Source organism: Anser cygnoides, chromosome 3, assembly GCF_040182565.1.
Source record: "Anser cygnoides isolate HZ-2024a breed goose chromosome 3, Taihu_goose_T2T_genome, whole genome shotgun sequence".
NCBI classification, from domain to species: domain Eukaryota; kingdom Metazoa; phylum Chordata; class Aves; order Anseriformes; family Anatidae; genus Anser; species Anser cygnoides.
Window position 1 is genome coordinate 62,680,444 of NC_089875.1, and position 20,781 is coordinate 62,701,224.

Genomic DNA, 20,781 nt, shown 5'->3' on the forward strand with positions numbered 1-20,781 from the left:
TGCAGAACACGGGTCCTCCTGGAGGGACAACTCTCCCCTGACAGTATTTCATGTCAAGGAACGTTTTGCACACTCATACTAAAAGAGTTATGTACTTTAAGCAGATATATTTTCACAATTGCCACCTACTCTGTATGCAGAAGACTCATGTAACATTGAATTTGGGGCACCAAGTCTGACCAAGGACAACACAGTGCTATTTCACTAACAAAAGGGTTTAACTGTAGCATTGATGTGAGCCCTGAGAGACAGAAAACTCTTACTGTAAAACACAAACAGATTTTATAACTACTCCTTGAGATTCAGAGAGTTACTGGCAAAGTAAATTGCCTTTTGTGAGACAGTGCTCTCCTTTTCTGTTTATGTCTCCCATGGGTTACATATATATCACCTTGTAAATGCTTTCAGCTTCTTCCATCCTAGTGAGCAAGAAAACATCTGGAAGCTGAATGTGGTTCTCTTACTAATTAACCACCAAGCAGACTCATTGCAGGTAGTTTATGATTCCCTTATAAAATTTTGCCAAAGCAAAAATATTACTCTGCTTTCTGATTTTATAGGCCTGGGCAAGCATTTCCTCAGCACATTGTCATTATTTAATCATGATTTAACTTCCCTGTTTGCAGTTATTTTAAAGAAGTGTAACTATTTTTCACTGCACTGGAAAAGGAAACTTGCACTCTTGAAAGGAAACCTGACTAAATCCAAGTTGCTGACTCCTTCCCCTGCCCTTACTAAGGAATCAGAGAATAAAAAGTTTTTACAGCTTGACACAATGCTGTGAAGAGTATAGTTTTACGAAGGAGCAAGGATAATGTGACAATCTCAAATGGCTTTCAGTTTTATTTAAGCATAGATTATCAGCGCAAGAGAAAATGCATTAAAAATACTTACATCATCATGACAAATAGCATTTCTAAGGGTCTCATGTTGGTTTTACTGAAAACGTCTGCTCCCATGTCTAGAAGAGATGTCATGAAGTATATTTTTCTTTTTGACTGGTCATTTTAAGATTGTATGATTGGTTGTCATCAGAGAATGTCTTAAGGTATTAAAGTGGGATAGGATTTAAAAACTTGTTCATAACCTGTCCAAAACCTTGCAAGGCATTTCTGGGGAATACAGCAATCTTCTATAAATACCTATGTCTTTTAGACATCATATCACAAGTTTGCTATATGCTGTGAATGCCATAAAAGCTGCTGAAGCATTGGCCATTATTTGTGGCATCATGCAACAAAACTGGAAGAAACTTTTTCCAGATTGTTCATCTCTGGGGAAGACTGTAATTGAAATGCTGAACCTGGACACATTTTTAGACTTGACATGCTGGATTCACTGCTGATATAAGGTGATAAGAATCCATTATAGAGCTACACGAGTCTACCTCATCCATCAGCAGCAGAGGATTTGGACCTTCAAGGCTGGCAAGATAATGAAAAGCAGGTCAGAAAGTTGAGAAGGGCACCACAGGAACCAGACAACAAGGGAAATTTTTAAAGATATATGTCCAGATGAACATACCTCTAAAGGTTAACACTTTTTAGCTAGGATGGGGAAGAAGCCTTTCTGATCATGAAAGCTGTCCAACTGATTGTTTACCTCCTATGTGAAGTCCTGAGGGTTTTATTGTCTGTGAAATATAATCTTTGAGTTGTTTACTTTATGGAACATTCCTGTACTGGCAGGAGATAGTCTGGTAACTGGGTAAGAACCTTCTCTTGTAAATAGAAAGACAAAATATGCCTTTCCCAAGTACCTCTTTTTTTTTTTTTTTTCTGTATATGCATTTTTTCATGCACTATATTTATTACCAAAACTCCATTAAAGAACCTGTTTACCAAAATTAATACTCAGAATTTTTTTCTGCTCCCTCCCCCCACTTTAATGCAGATTCATAGAGTGTCTGTCTGCATATTTGTTTTAAAAAGTGTTTGTTTCACATTGGAACTGGTTAGAAATTTTGGAAATTGCAAGCTGGGGAAAACATTTCATAATGGAAAAACATTTTTAAAAATCATTAGTCAGCCTCAAACCCAGAATGGACAGTAAAATAGATCCTCCTATATAGTGTTCTCTCCAAAATGTCACTTTCATTGAGAATAACTCTTCTAACGTATTTCACCCAAAGTAGCAGTTTTCAAATTCTGTATTAACAGGAAAAGTAAAATTTATTTGCCTGTAATCCGTACTCGCTGGACTGGGAGTTAACCTCATATATTTGGGCTTAGTTCCCATCTATATTCCTACTGCGATTTCCTTTCTCTGATTTCCATTCCATTCCATTTCCATTCCTATTCTGTGGCCCTAGATAGATTTTTCCTATTCCTCTACCACCTCATCAGGTGTGACACAAGAACCATCTTCTTCTTTTTAGTGCTAAGATTTTTCCATTTTGTTTGACTCCTGAGAAGAAAAGCCACATACTTTACTCTGCTTGGCTATTTTGCTTGTTTAGCCCTGCTTACTACCACAATGTGGGTGCTTCTCTGCCTGTGCAGCTGGGTAGCTGCAGAGGAGGAACTTTAAAGGGCTGAATCCTGGACTTGGTAACAGGTAACTGCCACATTCCCCGTGTTGTGCTGTGGGTCTTCCTCCCTACATGCACCTGCTTGCCTTTAAGCAATGTGTGGCTGATATACCCAGGCAGGAGAAACGGACCTGCCAAGCACACAGGCCAATGCAATGCTTGTAAAACACAAGCTTCTTCATGTCTTCTTTTGCTCCTATATCAGCTATTACTTGGTACACCACTTAGTTTGCGAAGGATGGCGGGCACTTTACTACAAGCAGGAAGAGTCCAGTAACTCTTTATCCCTTTTAGATTTTTCATTAAAATGAGAACTAGACTGAAAGAAATAACTGCTTATTGAACAGCACTCTCTGCTGCCTCCTGGAAGATTTGCATGCAGCATCTGCTCGAAGCTTTTAAAGGCTAAAACGGCCAATTCAAAGGATGGGACAAATGCCCTCTTCTGACAGGCAACTAGAAGGGATGATGCGTAGTGGGTTTATGTGGCAAGGTTTTGGTAGCAGGGGGGCCATAGGGGTAGCTTCTGCAAGAATTCAGAAGCATGTCCGCATAAGGGCCCCGTCGCTGGCCAGAGCTGGGCCAATAAGCAATGTTTGTGCCTCTGGGAGAACAGATTTAAGACAAGGAAACAAACAAACAAACAAACAAACAAACTGCTGGGGAACAGCAGCTGAGACAGAGAGAGGAGTGTGAAACAGCCTTGCAGGCGCCAAGGTCAGTGAAGGAGGGCAGGAGGTGCTCCAGGCAGGCAGCAGCAGTTCCCCTGCGGCCTGTGGAGAGGCCCCTGGTGGAGCAGGCTGTCCCCCTGCAGCCCACGGGTCCCACACGGAGCAGATCTCCACGCTGCAGCCCGTGGAGGAGCCCCCGGTGGAGCAGGTGGATGTGGCCTGGAGGAGGCTGCGGCCCATGGAGAGCCCCCGCAGGAGCAGGCCCCGGGCCGGAGCTGCAGCCCGTGGAGAGGAGCCCACGCAGGAGCAGGGGGTCTGGGGGGAGCTGCCGCCCACCCGTGGGGGACCCGTGCTGGAGCAGTTTGCTCCTGGGGGATGGACCCCGTGGTACGGAGCCGTGTGGGAGCAGTGCTTGGAGAGCTGCTGCCTGTGGGCAGCCCCCGCAGGCTCAGTTCGGGAAGGACGGCATCCCGTGGGAGCAGGGGCAGAGAGCGACTATGAAGGAGCAGCGGAGACGAAGCGTCAGGGACGGACCGCAGCCCCCATTGCCTGTTCCCCTGTGCTGCTCGGGGGGGAAGGACGTAGAAGAGGGTGGATGGGGGGAAGGCTTTTTTTGTTTTTCTCTTTTGTTTCTCACTTCTCTAGCTTGTTAGTAATAGGCAATAAATCTTATTATCTCCCTACTCTGAGTCTGTTTTGCCCGTGATAATTGTTGAGTGATCTCCCCATCCTTATCTCAACCCTTGAGCCCTTTGCATCGTATTTTCTCCCCCTTTCCCTTTGAGGAGGGGGAGTGAGAGAGCAGTTGTGGTAGAACTCGGCTGCCCACCCGAGTAAAACCACCACATGGTGTTAAATCGTCTTTGCTGTGTTTGGCCTGTACCCAGATGGAAAAGGAAATAAATGATATGAAAAACGAGCCAGAAGTGTGCACTCACACCTAAGAATTATAATGGTAAAATACAGTTATTTTAAAAATGTTTAACCCATCCCATAGCAAAACCAAACACATTATGCAGGCAAAAGCTCATCACCAAAACAGCGTCTTTTAAACTCCTCTTTTAAGCTTTTCAAGCAGAAAGCAGGCAAGTAGGAGTAGCTGAGAACGTGGGACAGCCCCACACCGAAACGAAATGACGAGTACGAACGAAACACAAACACGAAGCAGAGCTCCAAAGCCAAGGCACCGCCGCCTCGTGGCCGCAGGGAGCACAACCGCGGCCCTGCCGGCGGCCTTTTCCCGCCCGCCCCCTCGGCCGGGCCCGCGCGCAGCCGCCATTTTGTGCGTCGCTGCTGCCGCCTGCTGGCGCCTTCGTCAGGTCCCAGCCCGCTGAGCTCGGGTCTGCCAACAGCGGATGGCGCTTGAAGGAGTAGCCGGGTTTGGGGTTTAAATACCACAACATTTCAGCCTTTACCTAATGTGAACAATTAAAATATTTATTTTTTTATCGTTTTTATCAGCCTGTTATTTGCCCGTTTCATCTTCGTCTTCGCATTAGCACACAAGGTGCATGCTGTACATTGAGAAATACCATGTACTGTTGGGAATGCCGAAGTGGAGTGTCCCTAGGTCCAGCTGGCAGCAAGGCTGAGTGTGCATCCCCAACAGGCACACACGCACGATATATATTCAAATAGAGATGTCTGTCCTCACAAATAACACTGACAGTGACACTACGCAAACAGCACAAATGGTGTGATCCTGTTCCCTTCTGTGTCTCTTCATGGTAAAGGTCCACTAGTGAGAAATACATACATGTATCTAATGCAGAACACTCCTCTAGCTGGGCTGTGACACGTGGTCTGCTGGCACCTGGCACACACGGATACGGTCATGGACAGCTGCCAGCTAGAGGAAGCCTGACTGCATAGAAATGCTGACTTTTCCCCCCAGATGTGAACAGTCTGCAGGGATCTGCACAGGAGTGGTGGATGGTGAAGAGGGGAAAAAGATGCATGACCCAACAACACGTTTGACAGACATCTGCTGGCAGCACCTCGGTGGGGAGACTACTGGACTTGCTGGTTTTCTGCAAATAATATTCTAGATTGTTCTCTAAGCCCACTTGCACTGCCATAGTACCCCTTTCCTAACATCCTTTGTGCTGCCCAAGCCCAATTTCTACAACATGTTTCAAATGAGGGGGGTGCTTGAGTGCTTTTCCAGGGGAAAGCAGCCGGAACATTTTGACTGTGTGAAAAACAATGTATTTTTAACTAACCTCTTACCTGGAACTGAGTGAATCATTTTTGGATGTATTTTTCCATAAATAATGCGGCCTAAAGCAGACACTAGACATGGAAAATTTTGTCCAAGTGCAGAGTTCAGAAAAATTATACAGAACCAGGAATAGGACCTGTAAATGGGGAAAGTTGGGTAATAATGGGTGGTTTTACAATAGTCCTTCTACTGAAAAGCTGAATAATTCAAGATTTTTATTCTTTCTCACATATATTTTTTTTTTTCCACTGGTGATTTTTGCTTGTAATTTATCTCCTATGGAGACATACAGCAGTACCTGGAATAAATTAGATTAGTGCACCTTTACATCTCCCTTCATAATCCAATATAAAATATCACCTCTCACTATGACCTCCTTTTTCTTCAATATTTTTATCACACAAGGGAGAGACAGCAAGATTTTTCGGAACTGTGATTATTGCAGAATCATAGAATCACAGAATGGTTTGGGTTGGAAAGAACCTTAAAGACCACCCAGTTCCAACCCCCCCTGCCATGGGCAGGGACACCTCCCACCGGACCAGGTTGCCCAAAGCCCCATCCAGCCTGGCCTTGAACACTTCCAAGGATGGGGCATCCACAGCTTCTCTGGGCAACCTGTGCCAGTGCCTCACCATCCTCTGAGTGAAGAATTTCTTCCTAATATCTAATCTAAATCTACCCTCTTTTATTTTAAAAGCATTATTCCTTGTTCTGTCACTACACTCCCTGACAAAGAGTCCCTCCCCATCTCTTATTAGTGTTACCAAGGACTTCAATATTTTCAAATAATACTTCAATATTTTCAAATATTACTTCAATATTTTCAAAAATTCAATATTTTTCACAGGTTTCTTAGATGTAGCCAGACTTTACCACGTTTACTCTTAATTCACTTTTAAGTTTTATAGTCAAGAGGTCCTCTTTCTTTTGTTTGTTTGTTTGTTTGTTTGTCTTTTAATGAGAAAGCAGGCTTTGAAATATAAATCACCTGGAAAATGACACTAGCAGTTATAGTTTGCCTTTATTTCTTTTTTTACTCTATTCTCAAGCAGTTGTATTATAGAACAGGATAAATGATAACAATACACTATCAACTTCTTTTTTAAGGTAGTATGTGACAGAAAAATTATTTGGAAAATATTGCATATTGTTTCTGTTGTAACATCCCTTCCATGGAAAAGGTTCATGCTTGCCAAATAGCACCAAAAGCATAACAGTTGCACCAAAGTAGTAGAAGATGATGAATTATGGAGGTGTGCATGGTACACCTAAATCCAGCTCCCACTGCCTGTCCTGGAGAAAGCAACCCCCCTTCCCTGCCACCATGGGCAAGGGCAGCTGACTGACTGCCTTCCTCAAACTGGAGCCTGGATCACAAAAACAAAGCCACCTTGTTATGACTCCAGAGCTGAGACAGCGGGTCTGAAGGTAAGAGGGAATATTTTACCCAGTTCTGTAAATTTATTCAGTGAATTTGGACTGGGATTTGAACTGCTTTCTATTCATCTTCCTTTTCTGCTCTCAGTCCCATGCTCTGGTGGGTGGATGACTGGATACACAGGCTCTCTCATTTCCCCTTGCCTTTAGCCATGCTGCAGGCAGTCATGGAAGAACTACAAGTGGGCATCACATCAAGGGTAAAACCTAGCTCATAACATGAGAGGTATGATCACAGGAAAAAATATCTCTATTCAGGGTGAAAAACAGCTTTTTTACCCTGAATAGAGATATTGTAGCTTTGACTTCCATACAGATCCCAGCTGAGAACTATTTTAAATAATAAAACTAAAAAAGCCTGATGCTACAGCTGTCCGTAGTGGAAAGACTCCATTCACCTTCCTCCCACAATGGACCTCTGCTGGTAACTAAAGTTGCCCTACCAATACCAATCAAACTAATGTGCCTCATTTAGCAGTGCTGTGATATTCCCTGCTCAGAGTATTTCATAAATCATCTAGACAGTTATATTGTTTAAGGCAAAAATGGAAACCAGAAAACACGACAGAATCATTTGATGCAGTGACAGAAAGTTAAATAGCTTCCAGTCTGGATGACAGCATGCAATCATTGTGCTCACTGTTTTGACTTTCTGACTCTCAGTATTTTCCTTTGAAAATCATCACAGAATCACAGAATGTTTTGAGGTGGAAGGGACCTTAAGGACCATCCAGTTCCAACCCCCCTGCCATGGGCAGAAACATCTCCCACCACACCAGGTTGCCCAAAGCCCCATCCAACCTGTCCTTGAACACCTCCAGGGATGGGGCATCCACAGCTTCTCTGGCAACCTCTGCCAGTGCCTCACCACCCTCTGAGCGAAGAATTTCTTCCTAATATCTGCTCTAAATCTACTCTTAGTTTAAAACCATTACCCTGTGTCCTATCACTACATTCCTCAATAGAGCCCCTCCCTAGCTTTCCTGTAGGCCTCCTTTAGGTATTGGAAGGCCTCTATGAACTCTCCCTGGAGCCTTCTCTTCTCCAGGCTGAACAACCCCAACTCTCTCAGCCTATGTTCACAGGAGAGGAGCTTCAGCCTTCTGATTATCCTTGTGGCCCTCCTCTTGACTCTTTCTTATGCTTCCATGTCCTTATGCTGGGGTCCCAAAGCTGAATAAATACTCCAGGTGGTGTCTCACAAGAGCAGAGCAGAGAGGGAGAATCTCCTCCCTCAGCCTGCTGTGAACACTATATCTCTGCCCACCACAGAATGGTTGCACATGAGAAGCATCACTAGAGCTGCAATGAGCTGTCGGGGCACTCTTCCCTGCTGCAGATACCTGTACCTTTCTCTAACTGCAGCCCCCATGCAAGACAGGCTAGCATCTCTGAGCTGAAAACAGAACTGACAAGTGTGGCAAAAGTTACGTTCATGGAAATTTGTTATGAAGTGGACTTACGTGCTTGCTAAAGATTTAAACATCATCTTTCAGACCATGTAATTCTCAGGCAATTAATCACCCTCCCTGAAGATAATTATGCTCTTTTGGCTGTAATATTTTCCCCTCTTTACGCATAGATTCTTTCCTTTCTTTGGGCGGGCCAAGAGATGTCATTTTCCATTGGAACCAGTGAATTAATTAAGCTTATGTCTGTTAATTCACGCTTTCTTCAGTCAAGCTGGAAAAGGTTGTTTCCTAGGAATTGTAGAGGCTCTCAGGGCTTGTTTTGGAGTCTTGTGTTTTTGTACCTCTCACTTACTGACACCACGCCTTCCTCCAGAGCTCTATGGAGGTAGACACCCTTCAAGTCAATAACACAGTTACGCACTATGGCTAGAGTTTGTCAGGAAAAATAGCTGAGTAAGGGACCCTGGCTGCTGCTGATCAGCTGTGTTTATCTAGACTGAGTTAATAAATATGACCGAGTCAAGGTGGTGAGTCTGCTGTCTGTGGCAGCTGGCCAGGAGCTCCTGGGTAAAGAGAGCAGCTCAGTGACACAGGAAGGCAAAAGGCGAATGTTTGCTGTTGGTACACAACTGCTAAAACAACTTACGCAGATCACAGTGGGCTGAACAATCAGCAAGATTGATACGATGACCTAGGAAAAGGCTGGCATGCTGGTAGAATATCTGGAAAACAGAGGGATTTTTCTTCCTGTTTTCTTCAAGCTGCAGTTTGGAAAAAAACTGCTAAAGCAAACTGAAGAGGAAAATATTTTCTTTGTACAGTGGCTAGCCCGATAGAGAATTTTAATCAATAGCAAAATCTCTCCCTCTCTCCCTCTCTCCCTCTCCCTCTCTGTCTATCCTTTTCTCTCTCTTCATAACACTCACACTCTATGTTTCTCTATGCGCACATAGAGGTTGTTGAGGAACCTATAATTCCATTATCTGCAGGATGCTGTTTCTCTCACCACGTAGCACAATGCAGTACTAAATGACCGGCTTACTGTAAGGATAACAGCAGCACACACGTAGTGCTGTCTGCTAAGTCCTTAGGCTGAGAGTCTGGCTAAGAGATAGAGAAAAGAGACAACTGGCATGTCTGATAAGCAGTCAGCCTGAAACATCATTGCTTCCTTGAAGTTTCTTGGACTTTTCTTATGTACCTGGATGCAGACTGAGTCAATATGTCTGTGTCTAAGCTTACCCAGACAGACCATGATCTTCAAACTGGTTTAAACCAATTTCACATTAGAGTTTTAGCTGCCATTTTCTCTTTGTTTGTGAGTTCTTCTTTTACTCACAAGTGTTGCAGAACAGTTTATCTTAAATGTGTGAAAGTGCACTCCATTTAACCCCACTGAAATTAGTGTGTTGACCACATCTGTTGTGAGATACAGAAGTTTTGCAAAGAGCAATTTTATTGCTTATAAACACACGAAGTATTTATAGTATTTTATTCTATGCCACAAGAATGTATTAAAAAAAAAAAAAGTAAATTGTGATTCTTTTCAAGGCACCAACAATTAATAACAACATCACAAACAACAATTAGAACAACAACAACATCTCAAGGTTTTGACTCCCTGAATTTTCACTTGACATTTTTCAGGTGATCTTCGTACTGATTGTCCATGGAAATGAGTAACTGGTCATTTATTAACTCCATTTCCTTGAAGGGAATTTTGGTGCCCCGGACTTATGACAGGCTTGTGTTACTCATCACAGATTGTGTGCTTAAAGGCATAGATGCAGAGAAATGGTAATAATTTTTGAAAACTTTTTTCGTACCTTCATAGATCTTCAGAAATCATAATGCTGATACAGTTTCATAAGGACTACAGACACATATGACCTTAAAAACAGCCTATAGAATATAAATATAATTTTTTATTCACGTTTATAGCACCACTCATGATTTCGTAAATCTCTTTCATAGATCATTCTCACTCTACCTGTCTAGACTTATTACTCACTTATTTCTCATTGGGAAGCTCCTGCATATCTCTGAACTCCTGTAAGAACCTATTCATATTCAGTTCTTCAGAGAAGTCTCGTGATTTGAAGCATGTCCCCTCCTGCCATTATATCGCATACATGTACCAGTTTCAATCCATTCTCTACCATAATTTCTACCAGACATCTTGGTCAGTATCTCCCTGGCTTGCTCCTAGAACTTACTTTAAAATTTCTGATTTTAAAGATTCAGAGAAACCTATTATAAAGCCTTCTTTCCATTCTTCTGGTTGTGCAACTTTTTCTTTAAGTGCTACATCATATACTACAAACAGTAATTTGGCAAGTCTACAGTTGAATTCCCTTTGACTGAAGTCATCTGGCCCTGACCTTGTAGTAAAGGCAGTAGTAATCTTTCAAACTTTAAGCAGAGAACAGGCTGCAGAGTGAAAATATTTGGGGCAATCACCAGAAAAATGACTTTGTGTATGTTTATCTATGTTAGATGCAACTGTGCCTTTTCAGTAGTTAGATTTTTAATAAACAAGGCTGCACTTTAACACAAAATTTCCTTGTCTTTTCTTCCTTTACCCAGCTGACTCTACAGCTTTCGTACTTATGGATACCATTCTTATGGCAAAGGGCAAGAGAGAAGTTACAGGCACAAAGGTTAAGGCTGTTGAATGCAAAGACTTCTACTGTAGTGTCCTTTGAACTATCTCCTGGAGAAAGAAAAGAGGGGAAAAATGGGAGGCAGCAGATTACCAGAAGGAAGGTGGTTTCCAATTCATGAGGTACTTGATGCACTGTGAGTATAATGGGAACCTATATGGAAAGAATGAGCTTCATCTGAACCAAGCTTCTGGCCCTGAAAAGCAAGGCTCTAAATGAGCTTTTAAGCTGATTAGCATAGGAAAACCAATATGTATGGGAGAGCGCATGGTTCCGGATGGCGTTTCCCATTATGTTTCATGTTTCACACATGAATTTTCTGTCCTCAAATTAAGAATCTGGAAGAGGATGAAAACCATCAAGCATAAAGTGGACAGCACAGGCAGTTGAAACAGAGTGCCAAATAGTGAAGCAGAGTATCAACACCTGTACTTATACACAAGTGTGAGAAGACAAAGAAATGAGATGGAGGAATTGCTGTGTTTAGCTGTCAATGAAGACACTGTCTTACAGGGAACTCTGAAGTAGGAAGACAATTGATTAAACACTGAAATACAAACACAGAATATACAGAAAATATAGAAAAAAAACATACGGGTGGTACAGTAGCACTGTTTTCATGGACAATTTAGAATCAGTTCACAGGAACAAACTAACACCATCAGTGAATACCAAAGAACTCATTTGATCTGTTTGGATCGAGATTCAGACCCAAAAAGAAGCATATAGTCTGATCGTCTGCTTCTCTACTGACCTGGGTGGCAGCGGGAGATCAGACTTAGTGAGGGCACAGCACATAAATGTAATTGGATTCTCCAGTTGCCATAAAAAGTGGGCAAATGTAGCACAGGGACATGAAGCTGGACCCACATTTTTAGAAACCATTGGTGATTACTTCATGGAAGATTGAAATTACCACCCTGATGAACCACCACTTAGCTTCAGCTAAGGACAAAAATATATAACATCCAGAGAGTTGTGTTAGCATTCAACAACAGAAGAGACCATTAAAGGATTACTGCAAGCATCTGTGCATTTTTCAATATATCCAGAAATGCTCTGGAAAGAGGCTAAGAAGTGAAATGCCTAAGTTTGCTGATAATACAAAGTTGTTTATGGTGGTAAGAGGGTGTACAGTAAAGAACAGCAGAAGTCCATTAGATTTCCTCTATAGTCCTCAGGAAGAGGGTGTCAAAGACGTTACTCAGATCCTAACAGTAGGACAAGGTGTAACAGTTTTAAACTGAGAGAGAGTAAATTTAGGTTAGATATAAGGAAGAAATTCTTTCCCATAAGGGTGATGAGATGCTGGAACAGGTTGACCAGTTGTGGATGCCCCATCCCTGGGGGTGTTCAAAGCCAGGCTGGATGGGGCTTTGGGCAACCTGGTCTGGTGGGAGGTGTCCCTGACCATGGCAGGGGGGTTGGAACTGGATGGTACTGTAAGGATCACTTCCAACCCAAACCATTCTGTAATTCTGTGGTCCCAGATGTGCTGAACTGTCTTCTGAGCATTCTACTTCTCTTTATCACTGGTAGCTTAAGGAAGCAAGCTCCAGACTCACCCTTACACTAGGTGACATTAATCCAAGTAGCACTGGTGTCTCTTAAAAGATCTCATCTCATTATGCTGCTCTTCTCACCAAGGAACAACAGTTGGTTCTTTTTATTCTGTCAGTCCACAAGGGTATTAGAGGTGTAAGCAATGGGTGCAAGTTTGGTAAATCCTTTTCTGGACATTCAGCACCATTAAGGGAATAGGGAACCAGGGTCTGGTCTCCAGTCAAGGTCTCTCAGCATGCCTGCGTAAACACCAACAGTCTTCAGTATTCCCCTAATATTCATTCTGGGGAATTCTTTCACAATAGGAGCATTATAAAACAAACACAAGTGGCCTTTTAGTGTCTTATTCTACTTCTCCTGGGATCTGTGACATTAAGATGAGAAAGGGTGGTCTGCTCCTGGCCAGTTCTAGGTAACAGAAGAGTTTAGGATCAAGGATGGGAGACTACAAGTTAGAATAGCTTCTAAGTTAGCCCTAATTTGTGCCACCAGTGCAGCCATGAAAAACTGCAAAAACTTGTAGATGGCTGGTTCAGAGGAGGTGATGGGAACTTGATCTGTGGAAAACAAAATTATAAACAGTTCCTCTATTATGTTGTACGGTAACACAGAGAGTGATTTGTAGCTATTCCTGTAGCAATAATTTGAGAACAAAAATAATTCTTTTGGTAGTCCCTTATGCAATTCATGCCATATACTTTTTACACAGTCCACTGCACACCTGGCTTTAAAGTGGGTTGAACAACATTTTTTATGACCAATGGGGTATTTTGTTTCAGCTTATAAAATGGATGCTCCTTGTGGTCACAGAGTGAATGTTTTTCAGTTATCTGATACTCCAAAGGGAAGGTCAAAGTGTTGTGCTGTGGGCGGGGTAGCATTGCCTCTAGTTAAAGGAAAAATGAACAAGTGGATTGGGTTTAGTATGGCATTAGATGTAGCGCAATCTTGTGCATCCTGGATTTTTTTAGAGATCACACTTGATGTTCTCCCCGTTGTGGATGTATTTCTGGAAACATGCAAAACTACAGACCCCTCATGACTCAGTTAAGACCTCCAGGTGGCCTCTAATGCCAGACTTTTCAGAGGAGACCTGAGTGTGGTCCCTGCCAGGGTTTCTGTCAATTCTTCTCTGAAAGACCTGTACATACAGATCTTCCTCCAGTGACAGTTTACCACTGACCAGAAGTTACCTCCTTCCAGCTGTGGAAACCTGTCCAGTTCTCCTCCCATTCATGAGTACCCACTTGAGTCCTTCCTGTCCCAGCTGTGGAAAAACACCCATTCCTTGGCCAAGAACACCCAGCTCACTTGGACGGTCCAAAAAGAGCCGACTCCAGGGCTGGCTATGAATGTGAGGAATGGACCATAAACAGTACAATACTGATGTGATTGGCCAGTGCTCAAATTACTCAGAGCTCTAGCAGACTGCAGGGGGATACACCTATACTTACATTTGGATTATCATCAAAATACATAGCATTCTTACTCCTAGTCTACCCTGGGTCTCAGTACAAAATGCATCCTAGGTGATTGATTTCCGAGAAATGTAATATTGGCTCTGTGATAATGTCTACAGGCAACATACAAAATGTTTATGTTCCACCACAGGGTCCAAATTTGTGAAATAAATATTTGTTCTCTTGTATGCCTGCGGGATCCTGCCATAGAGAACACTATGTGCTATAATGTGTTTCAGAGCCGCCCATGGCAGGACTCGGACAGACCTTTAACTGCTTGTTCAGCGTGGTATTTCTCTTTAGACTCTCTTCCTATTTGCTCTGCTCCTTTGTAAAACACTTTGTAATGTATTTCTGCTAACACATTATGTATTATATAAACAGTACATTGCATACTGAATAAAGTATAATACATTTCTTTTAAAGGCTGGAATAATACTGTGCTGACTTTCTCAAATACATCAGAGAGTATCTCAGCTCAGAGGAGTTAAAATTCAACGCAATATTTAACTGCAGTGCTGGAGAGAAGACAGGTCAGAGTAGATAGGAAAGTACCACATCAATCGGCCACGCATCCATTTAGTAATTTCTGTCTCAGCAAGAAGACAAATCATTATTGTTGTTTGCTTAGATATATAATCCCTTCTGCTTGTCATTAAAAGATATCTCCCAGACTTTCACTGTGTACTGATTAGTGTTCATTAAAAGATATTATATTATTGTCATTAAAAGATACTATAAAGTGCACATGCCCCCAGATTGCTTCATATAAAATTACTAGCATATGTTCACTAATAGTATTTTAAGTTAGAGACAGAGTGTTCTTGCTGAGAATGTGTTCTTGTTTAAGTATCACCATATTTTTTTTTGTCATGCAGCTTAGGTTGCTGAGCGTGAAAATTTACTAGCGAAAGTAATTAAGAAGCTAATTAGACCAGGGGAAATGTACTGCACAGAAGACCCTAGAGTCAGGAAATACTGGTCCCAGCTTGAATTTTTTATGTACCTCCTCACTTGAAAATTCCAGCCTCTTTGGCCTTCAGACGGATACCCCTTATCTTTCTTGGACAGATAGGTATCTGTTTCTATCTACAAGGTATAATAGCATTCATCATAACAAGAGGTTTCTGCCTAGTATAAGCACTTCCTCACAATTACTTAGATTGCTGACATAAAACTGGAGCTTCACGTTATTGTTTATATACAATTTATGATCTACCATTTATAATAGTAGGTAGTGCTAGTAAAAATAATCAGTTATTAATGGTGAACATTAAATGAGGGTCAGCTGCTCAATTAATATTGCATACTTTTAGTCTATATTTTTTAAAGTTAATATACTGGATTGTTCCTGAATTTAGTCTATGTACCTGTTTTTGTGAAATAGTATAATTTTGAAATATTGAGGCTTTTAAATGTGATTAGCCCACAGTTCACAGAAAGTCTGGGAGATAGATCTTCACACCACAACAATTTTAAATAGGGTGTTCTTTAGATTTGTCATATTTCTCTTTCTAAGACTTTGACTTATCATAGAAAGATGCAGGAGGAAATGGAACAGACAATAACACCAGCAGATCAAAGACATAAGAAAAGATAGTAAGAAAAATGACATCTAGCTCACTACATGCTTAGTGTTCAGCCCGGAGCAATTTACCTGCAAGAAATAGATAGAGTGCTTTATATTTTCTGTTATTTATTGATCTAATTTGGGGACACTGTAGTGTTGTGTCCCCAGAGACATTGTCTTGGATAGAGGATCATGGTATGGAGCAATCAGATGATAGACCTGCTCTGTTGCCATGAGCAAATTAATCTTTTAGGGGAGAAAAAGAAGGGGAACCATCTCCTAGGCTTGCGTATTGATAGGGTAGCTCTTGTGTTGGATATTTGGTAAAGCCTAAGCACATCTGGGAAAGCCCAGAACAACTGCTTCATGCCAGGCACAGCTGGCTTGTGTTAGCCTTCTCTGGGATCCTAACCTCCACAAGCTACAGATGCTAAGGAGGAGGGAATGAGGTTTTTAGATTTCTTCTGACAGAGAAAAATCTGCAAAGTTTGCTTCCCTACATATTTCAGACCGTCTGATGCCCTCTGCAAAAAGTCTTTATTCTTCAGTTTTATTGATGCTGTCTTGAGCTTGCTGCTTGCTATCTGCTGAAGGTAGGAGGAGGAGGAAAACCGTAGTTAAATTTCACCAAGGACACCAAAATGCTTTGGCTTTGCTTGCAGTATTTTTTTCCTTTTCCACATGTAAATTTTGAGAATTGAAGGTGTTTGAATATCTCACAAATTATGCCTGTTTGTTAGAGACAGCTGGAGCGATGCCTCAGTCTCATTGACAGTCACTGTGACTGAGACTTGTCATTCTCAGAGGTGTTTCTTAAAAGTCCCTTTTTTCAAATCAGATTTTATGAAAAAATTATCCCTCATATTTTATGCCTTGTCTTACAGTGTACAGGCATACGCATATGCACAAACATGTTTTTAATCCCTGAAGTAAATTGCAGACACTTTATTCTTTCAATCTATTTGCAAAAACTGCATAGTGAACATTTAATATTCCAGATCTCTTCACCATTTGAAATGCATTATTCTTGGTGGTTTATTATTTACTAGATTACCTTGTTACTGGCTAAACCGTAGAATGACATGAGGAGACGAGGGTAACAGCAATGAAGACAAAATTTGGGGCTAGTAATAAGGATGTCTTGGAGTCAAATAGCATGGCTTTTGCTACCTCATGCAGGCCTCCCAGTGCCACACACTGTATTATCACAGCTAGTAACTGCTACACTGGGCTGTTTCAAAGCTATGCTGCCAAATCTTCTCTCTTTTAGCATCTCTGGAGTGAACTACGATGGCTTCACTATTTATGAAAATTCTGGAAAATGCCCATCTTATTCAGCATGAGTTTCTGACTAAGCTGGTACAAGCAAAGAAAATAGCCATTTACATACTTTCCAAATGAAAATCAGATCCAAAAAGCATGGAAATTCTTGCCACTGCTACCAGGAAATGGTGAAACCACAGCAAGACCTGACCTTGACTTGTGTGATCTGTGTTCTCAGCTGAGCTACGTTCATATTTTCCACATTTTCAGTAAAAGATACATGCTCTGAGTGAGAGCTTCTGCCCTGGCATGGCCCCTCTTCACACCCTGAAAGGAAAGGGCTGGTAAGGGAGTTGGGCTGCCACAGAAGTACTTCTCCCTGCGGGCAGGGAGAGGTGACTGTCCCCTGCCCTCTGGCCACTGGTGGGGCCGCACTACCAGCTGTCTTCATCCAGATGTTGGGAGGAGGGAGATGTCCTGTCATTCACGTTGGCATGGAAAAAACAAGAGCAGATCTTCTAAGGCATGACATTTTGTGATATTAACAGGAGCACAGCTACTAGATTATGCCATCTCTCTCCTCAGCACTCATCAGACCATGTGTGGACACTGCCTCCAGTCAGGGCCCCCGGGGTGGGAAAGACACTGGAGCAAGCTCGGGGTGGCCAGACCAGAGCAGCTGTCCAGGGCCGGGAGCTGAGGGCTGGGGCTGGCTCAGCCAGGCCAAGATGGGGCTGGGGGCTGCCAGCGGCCCCCCCCCCACGGGGAGGCAGTGGTGGAGACACAGCCATGGGTGCACGGTGGGAGGCCAACAGACAGCGGGCAGGCCTCGGGAAGAGAGGCTGAGGCTGTAAGGGAAGGGTTGTTGTGGCGGGGCTGCGGGCAGCGGAGCAGGTTCTGTGGGGGTTTGCATACCCGAGTGGGCACAGCCCTGAGCAACCTGGTCCAACCCCGCAGCTGGCCCTGCAGGGAGCAGCAGGTTGGACTAGGGACCTGCTGAGCTCCTGCTCAGCCTGAGTGACACTGATTGAGTCCTCTGATTCTATCATTTCTAAAAACATATTTACCTGATAAATGGGAATTGTTCCTTCAAAGTGACTCCATGCTCTAATGAGATGCGCATTCAGCTTTTGTAATTGTCAGTCTCTCCCTGTACTCATAATATTGGGGAAAAAAAATAAATCCATAAACAGCAACTGCTATAGCATCTTTGAATATTTTTTTTCTGTCTGCAAAAGAAATTACCAAAGTTTACCATTGGAGGGAGATAGCGATGAAGCTTTTGCTCTCTGACGAAGTATAACGGTCTATGCAGAGAGGAAACATGAAATAAACAAATACTTCTAGGCCAGGTGGTAAGCTTTGTATTTAGGTTGACAATAAGTTGCTGAATACCATTGCATTCACTGTTGTTGTAAACTCTGGGAATAGATATTGCTCGGCAGCCAGAAGTAGCAGGTCCTTGCCCTGCAGACACTGTGACCTAAGATCACAGGGTTAAGCTTATAAAAAGCACCTAGACTCTTTTGAATCAAATGGAATTAAGCTTCTAGAAGACTGATACTCAGGATGGGATTTTCAGTGTGGTACTGCAGGACCTCTCTTTTAGATGTCCTAGTGAACTCCACTGCCTGAAAGATAAGAATCCTACACTCCTTTCACAATATGCAGAGAGGTCTAAATCATTATCAGCTGGATCCACAAAAGCCAGTGCACCTTCAATTAAAATATAATATACATATAATATGTATACTATGTACTATATACTAACATATAATATTATCTGAATTCCCACCTCTTCCTAGTCTCCATACTGAAGGGAGCTGGTGATTTTTGATCACAATTCACCGTCTTGAGCTCTCTTCCAACACCAGCTGCCTGTTCTGTGCAGAGTTCACACGGACTACAGCCATGGTGACCTTTCTGCAGCAATACGGGACTAGCAGAAATAGGACCAGACAAGGAAGAATGTGAGATTTGACTCTTTTTCTTTGTCTGTAAGAAGTGAAAGCAGCATTTCTTACCTGACAGATAACCATTAAACTACATGACTGTTACATACTCTGAGACAGCCTCTTGTATATAGTGACTATATACTATATATATACTCTACTAGTATACTAGTATATAGTAAATAGTATATAGTATATACTATATACTATATACTATACTATATAATCAATATAGTGCAACAGTTTTTAGTGCAATCTCTCTCTCTGACCTAATTAAATTGCAATTATTCACGGCAGTTTATTATTCAGATCATCAAATGGAATCACAGAGTACCCTACTGCCTGGTATTTATGGTATTCACATCTAAATTTGTTGGACATGCCTTTCAGAAGAGGATGGAATTGAATGATCTTCTCCTACTCCAGATAAGAGAGTTTCCTAGAGTTCAGTCGGAAGAGGAGAATGGAGCTGAATATGATCTGAGGCAAAAAGGTGGAAGTACTTCTACTACGGGGAGACTTCATTAGTAGAAGTGCTCCAAAACCACTTCCCAGATCAGATGAGAGAAGCAGACCATTATTAGACTGAGATGTGTTAAGATTGAGGAATCTGACTGATAGCAAATGGAAGTGCTTTCAGGAATTGAAAACAGCCAAGTGAATGAACCACATTTGGAATTTAAACACCTTCAAAGCAATTTATCTGGAGTTATGTTCTGAAAACACCTGTGAACCCAGCCTAAATGCTCACATAGTCCAAAACTGAATAATCATGTTGAAAGAAGATGCCAAGAGTCAGCTGAGATATGGTCACTAGCCAGATATGCATGCTTAAAGTGTTGCAAATATGAAGCATAATTAGGTGTTTTGTCTCACCCTCCAGATAACATCTTTGTAGCACCTTAGGTCAGGACACTAATGACCAAAGATTATGTCTGACCTGAGGAAGAGATTATTTACTGAATCAAGATCCTAGACCTCAGCAAATGCTAATGTAAGTGTTTAACTAAATTCATGTTAACCTCACTGGTTGCTTGAATCAAGGAAATTCCAGTTCAAGCACATACATAAGCATTAGCAGCATGGAGTTAGGCCATAATATATTTTGGTTCAAATTTATCCAGAAATTCCATTCAAGGCCCATAGCCGTCCAATTCACTGATGCTGAACTAATTTGAGCCAGTTTGTACTGAAAAAGAAAACACTTCAAAGTGAGTAGATTTTCCATTCCAGCTCCTCTCCATCTGACCTGCATGCATCCAGCAGACACTGTGTTTTCAAACACAGACACTTGGTAGGGAGGAAATCAGGCCACCGTCCTCCTATTCTTGTAACAATACAGGCTTTTCTAGCAGTGGGAGAATGCTACCAAATACACGGCCAGGTTCCTCATACAATAATAGTGGTTCCCAGCTGCCTCTCCCTCCTATTACACTCAGTATCTTGGTTCATAAACTCTGTGCACAGAGGATCTGTTTCTGTACCACTGACATCCCGAACATATGGGAAGGAGATTAGGAAAGGAGGGCTGGAAAGTGAGATACTGCAGTGTCTACAACTTTCACCTGTTAAAAATCAGTGTGTTATGGGATATTGTAGATAGTTTTGATGTAATGGAAAAGACCAAGTGTGTGCAGGTAAATGCAGAGAGCTTCCTTACCTTGCGATCATCTTCTGCTGTTTAGAGCTTCATCCTCATGATTTCCAGTCTCTGCTCCTTTTTGTTCCTTGAAAGATAAGCATCTCCTCGGCACTGAAGTGTGTATTGGTTGCATTGTACTCACTGCACTGCAGTCCACAGCCATGTTGTGGCTGCAGCACCAGTAGCACAATGAACTTGGACAAGGTGACTGGTATGGCTAAACACAGTTGGGTCTCCAAGTACATAAAAAGCTAGAAGCAATCAAATTGTAAGAGTAATTTCTCATCCTCAGTCTCATGAATCTTCTGAGCGGAAAGTACAAAACCACCTTAAAGCTTTCTATCCATGAAAGTGGGGTAGGTCCATCTCTAAATACGCTGTGAAATATCTAGTA